Source organism: Anguilla anguilla, chromosome 12 (genome assembly GCF_013347855.1).
Source record: "Anguilla anguilla isolate fAngAng1 chromosome 12, fAngAng1.pri, whole genome shotgun sequence".
In the NCBI taxonomy this organism is placed as follows: domain Eukaryota; kingdom Metazoa; phylum Chordata; class Actinopteri; order Anguilliformes; family Anguillidae; genus Anguilla; species Anguilla anguilla.
Window position 1 is genome coordinate 33,126,742 of NC_049212.1, and position 6,000 is coordinate 33,132,741.

Sequence of the window (6,000 nt, forward strand, 5' to 3'; positions counted from 1 at the left end):
TTTTCAGCCTTGTCCCCTCCGGTCAAATGATTAGAGGGGAACTCAAATCAAAGACAGCACTCGAAACGGGAGATCAAACAAAAAATAAAACCGAATTTATCCAGTCAATTTTCTTACAATGCATGTCATTCAGATCCCTTTCCCTCAAGTTCCATACCTCCATTTCATAAAATAAATAAGCGTATCTCAAAAAATATCATTTTATCAACAGCATCCATTAACAATGATGGTCAAAAGAAAGCAAGCCTTGTACAAAACAGCCACTTACGACCTCTTACACGAGGCATAAACGAGTACTTACTGGGTGAAAACTACTGGAATTCAGTGGCCGTTATTGTGGGCCAACACCTCGCCATCTGTTGCTTGTATGTTTTCTGACTGGTGTTTCGCTCGACACCTCAGTCACAGCTAGGCAGGCATCTAGCAACGGTGATCCACAAACACTCGCACAACAGCTCCAACCCCCGAGACAAACACAGGCCTTCCACAGGTTGGACAGACTCTTAAAGCCTTTTACAGGACAACTATAAGAGCAAGACGGAGGGGTGAGTCACTCTTCACTAAAAAAAGAGTAGGTCCGCTTCATTAGAACTAAGTTTCACTTATCCAAAGCTATAATGGCTGTAACACCTCCTAAACAACGATTGCTGGCGAGACACGATTTCTCAGACAACTCCCAAAGGAGAAGAGGCAATTCATTATTTTCCTCTTGTTTTCAGTCTGCTTTTTAGTACTTGTCTGTTTTGGTAAGTCGAATGCCTTCCTGAACTCACAAGTTTTTGAAATTCAACAAAGAACTCAGTGGCAATCGTTCAGCCTAAACCACAGCAGTATCTTTAATGGTGAGTTCCTACGATCCTGTGAAATTTGAGAATGTAATTTCAATATAAACGTGCAGTAGCAGAAAATGATCCGTCCACCTCAGTTAATCTGTAAATATGATTTGATAACACTGTATCCTCATCTCGGATATGTGAACAGGCCACGCCGGTCGGTGTAGTGTCCCATCGATAACGTCTATCAGAAACGAAATACTCTTAATACTCCGGCCCGGGCATGTCATCACAAATTTGTATTTTTGCGTTAGTTCTCTTTCAGGGAGCCAAACGGAACAGATATCAAAGGGAAAAAAACACAAGCCTGAAAAATCAGTGAAAGGCCAAGAGAGCGGAAGAAGAGGCTGCGCAGGAGATCACGAAGGAGAGGCAGCCTCTGCCCTTTCATGCAAAGGGCTCATGCTGCGGACGTCCACGGCCTTCATCAACCAGGGGCCGTGACAAGCAGGAGAACACGGCGCTCTCCTGAAAAGGTCAAGCTCAACAGGGGCCCAACAACTTCAAACCCTCTTCCTCTTCCTCTTCACATGCCCGCCCCCCCGCCCCTCCCCCCCGCACCCCGGCCCATGCAAAAAAATCTCAACGATCTGTCCGCATCACCTTGGAGAACCCTGGGAGTTGGGAGTCTCACACCCAGTGGGTGAGCATCCACGGGCTTCACCAGGCTCAGGGAACACATATGGCCAACGGGGTGTGGGCAAAAAGTGGAGCTTTGGCATGATTTTGAGGGGGTGGGGAGGTTGCCTTTGGGATACAGTGACCTGATCCAGGGTGCCCCTTATAGCGGATAAATGGAGACCAGAAACACAACATATTCACTTATTATTCCCTATCCTCAGTAGCTTAAGCTGCTGCAATCTTCAGAAAATCCATCTTTCAGTGTAAAACCAAAACAATACAAAATGCTGGTCTTAGGATGGAGATTAGTTTTTTTTAATAGTCAAATTAGTTTTAAAGCTATCTGATGAAATCATAAATGTTATAATACCAAAGGTACTAAAATAAAGCATTTTATGCTAATTATTGCAACTACGAATGAATATCCATGTTCTTGACAGGTTTATGTGCATGTGCCTGTGTGTGTGTGTGTGTGTGTGTGTGTATGTGTGTGTGTGTTGGAAGGGATTTAATGAATACAGTGCCTACAACTTATGTTGGTCGGTTTTATTATTGATTTCAGGATATGCAAAGTAGATGGATTAGATGCCTACTTTAATAGTGGGGCAGAAGTAGCCTACCTTACCACATACATATGCAAATACGTGGAACAACGAAGCTAAGGAAAGTGAAATCGCTGACCAATGTAAATAAATAAATAAATAAATAAATAAATAAATAAATAAATAAATAAATAAATAAATAAATAAATAAATAAATAAATAAAAATACCTGCCTTGAAATTGGCTTCCTTGTGAACAACTATTTTCTGCCGTTATAACACTTTGAATATATGTTATTTACAAGGCATAGTGAAATCTTATTACTACAATGGCACATGTTAACTGAAGTAATGCAGTCTTTCACCCTCCTATGCATTACAATTAACGACTGACAAACAATAATTGGTTGCTGCACCACCACCACTGCGGTAATACAGTAGGCTAAATGGCGCTAGTAATATTTTACAAATGTATGAATGCAAGCGGTCAACAGCCTCGTCATTTTTTTCCTTTTTTGAATCCATGGAGTAGCTTTGAGCATCGTTCTTGTCTGCTTCCCCAGCAAACACATTTACAGTAAGATTAGCCGAGCATTTACCTATAGGGAGAAACTTTAATCAAAGACTATATGTGAAAATAATAATCCTAATAACAGGCTATTAGTATGCTTGTATTTGCAGTGCGTTAGCAAATGCTTTACGAATAATAACGGAAATATCATCTGCTCCGTTTATAACTGAGCTGAGTACCAGAATAAGAACCGACACAAAATTGAATTACAATAACAGCAGAACACAGAATTCGATCTTATAAATTTGTCATCACACAAGCCAACGTTACCACTTCACTGGCTGTGCCTGAGCCGCCTCTGTGAGTCGTAAAACATAAAAAACATTGCACACACCTCAAAATCGCAGCACCTAACCGCCGATTGTGAACTCCTTGCGAACCTCAGCAACTTCACCTTGCTTTCGGTCTACACCAGGCTTTCAACACGCACTATTCAGTTCTGGTTCTTCATATCACAACGTATGAAAGAGTGTGTAGTTAGGCTACCAATGTCCACAAATGGATGGACGGAGATAGGAAAATTCTCCCGCACAGCATAACACAATTCAAAGCCGGTGCAGTGAGCAGAACGCGAGATCGGCGTGGATGTAGGTTAAGTTACGGGCGCGAGTCAGGTCTCGCACTGGGTCTCTTGCACAGCCTTTCCACGCGAGCCGAGTGCAGAAATCTGCAGCGCAATTGGCCGCGTGCAAGCGTTTCTTATGAACATAAATACACTTTGCCCCGTAGAAACGCACACTTACCATTATGGAGACGCATCCAATGTTTGTCCGTCGCTTTTTGAAGTAAATAAACCGAAATGCAATAAGGGTCGGCTTAGGTTCACTTTTTATGTTGTTTTACTGCGATGTTTAAGAAGCTGGGTATCTCATCGTTGCTTGCTCAAAAAAAATAATGAATTAAAAAGGTATGGAAAAGACGCAACAGCAGCATTCACGAGGAACCTGACGATAAGATGAATAAAACCACAATACGGCCAAGGTTCTCAAAATAGAATACCACGGGTCGTTTTTATTTTGGTACTGTCCAAAAGAACCCAAAATTTTAGCGCTGAATCCTAAAGCTGAAAATCCTCTATGACCACACAGCAGCCACGCACATATGCTCTGGCCGAACAGAGAGGCAGTGAGCCAACCGAGAATGCCGAGGAATGACGGGGAGCACACACGTTCAGGATCGGCTTGTACCATTTAGGTAGCAGGGGTGCGTGGACCTCCTGCAGGTACCAATTCTGGATTATTATTTTTTTCTCCTCTCTCACCTTAAAAAAAAAAACGCGCAAGTGTACTTCTGTCATGAGTGATAGTTTTTTTCCCCTTTTGCATTTATACGTGCATGCATGACCTTAGTAGAGAAGCAACTCCACCGTTCATCTATTGATCTTTTTTTCCTATTTAGCCTACATATAGGCTATATTGCGAACTAAGTTATGCAATAGCTTCAAAGTTTTATGTTAATTAACTACCAAGAACGTGATAGGCCCATCACTGAGATGGCGACCGATGCACTGTCATGATTCATATTCACATAAAATTTTGTGTGAAACATGATATAATGGCATCACACTGACATTTTAGATGAATTATTGAAGCACTCATAGTGTAATCCATTTTTCTCCAAGAAGTACTAGCTCAGTCAGATGAAGGTGTTGACGGTGCGTTATCTGCTCTAATTCACATATAGCACTGCCCGTGCTCCTCCGCAAAGATTGATGTTACCGCAATTCACGCATAATTCTACCAGTGGTTTCAAGTCAGCTGATTAGTTATTATGCATCCATCCTGCTGACTCATTTATATGCATTTATTAAAAACTTGTCAGATAACACCATTGTTTGCTTAATGCTATTTATTACATTGAAGCGATTTTTGCCATACCTTGCTCAGAATGAGAAAGTTTGCTTAAGTTTTGAAAAAATACTGTGATTTGTTTGTTCCTTGTTGGGTATAAAACCTCAAATTGCCTCAAAAAAAGTCAAATTATTATTTGAAATGCTCTCGGAAAATGTCAGTGAGAGGCACTACTACCCCCAATTGTTGCTCGCTCTCCTGTATGACTGTTTCATTATAATAATGATCTGGCTCTTTTATGACCCTGATGCTGCAGAACATTGAATTTGATCATTTAAATCTGACATAAAATCAGCTGCTGTTACTCTAACTGGCTTTTCCTGCCCCAAACCATAGTGTATCACAGCGTCTAGTTGACAGGTGAGTGGTGTGTGTGTGTGTGTGTGTGTGTGTGTGCATGTTTGTGTGTGTGCTCCAGCAGAGGTGCTGTTCAAAGAACTTGTGGTGCCGAATTCTGTATAAGCAGTAGAAAGCACTGCTTCGAATTGTTTATGATAATGTTATCAAAACAACAAAAATGTTTCATATAAATCACAAATGGAGAACGCGGCACAATTCCAGCTCCAGAACCACAACAAGAAATACTATGTAGGGCATAAAAGGGGGGAAACTTTAAAAACGGTTAAAAAAAAAAAACCTTTCTACGAAAGTGTAATACACAGAAAACAAATGTTGAACAAGCATAATTTCACCATTCAAAAACAGGCTAAACAGTCAAAGTTTTATTTTGCACAAGACATGGTTGTATATCAAATAAATTCTGTGTTTGTTGCTTTATTTTTCTATGTTTGAAAACACTGAAGTTCTCCAACTTTCAAGTCAAGAAAAGGCACATTGCATTCACCCCCTCCTCTTAGTGATGGTACATGCCAATGGTCAATCATTCCGTGCATGAGAAGGCAGGTCTGACAAGATCTGATTTATTGGATTGTTTGCAAATCTGGCACTTTGATTGGCTGCGGGGACCCGTCTGATTTATGGCGGAGTAGAAATGATGCATGATTGTGATTAGAAGGGAGAGATGTTGCGGAGAAGTTGCCAGCAAAGGTGAGTGCATCTGTGTAAGTGAACTCAGGCTGAAGGGAGGAGCACAGACTGCACTAGTGAGGACGGACATATGCACCCGACACAAGACAACATGAAATTTCACACCCACTACCTGACACGCCAGCATGCTACGCATGTTCTTTCTGACAAATGCTGGGAGATGCCAGCCAGCATTGCCTCTGGCCTCTTAATGAAGTGGAAAGTTAGCATGTAAGCTTGATGCACGCACACACATACACGCATGCACATTCATGCAGCAATTAATGTGTGCTATGTTTACGGTTGATTTAGATTTAAATAATTTTGAATACATTATTTATTGGTACATCATGTTGCTACCTTTCTTTATATACACGTGCACGCATGCACACACACACACACACACACATATATATATACTGTATATATAGTACTGTATACAGAACTGTAAAAAAATTTTTTTTATGAAGCTAAGTGATTATGGAAATCAGTTGGTCAAACTGCATATGGCATTCACACCTGTATCCAATCACTTGTTCAGCTGTGCTTTTTCAGGCC

At 41.1% G+C, this 6,000-nt stretch overlaps 1 protein-coding gene across 1 annotated transcript in view; it reads right to left on the reverse strand.

The window, feature by feature from the left end:
• tenm4 (teneurin transmembrane protein 4) overlaps nt 1–3,713 on the reverse strand; it is a 209,865-nt gene extending 206,152 nt beyond the window's left edge. Inside the window, 1 exon segment of the mRNA XM_035385277.1 lies at nt 3,310–3,713. The gene's annotated coding sequence lies outside the window, so the exon portion shown is untranslated.
• Nucleotides 3,714–6,000: the final 2,287 nt, after the last annotated feature.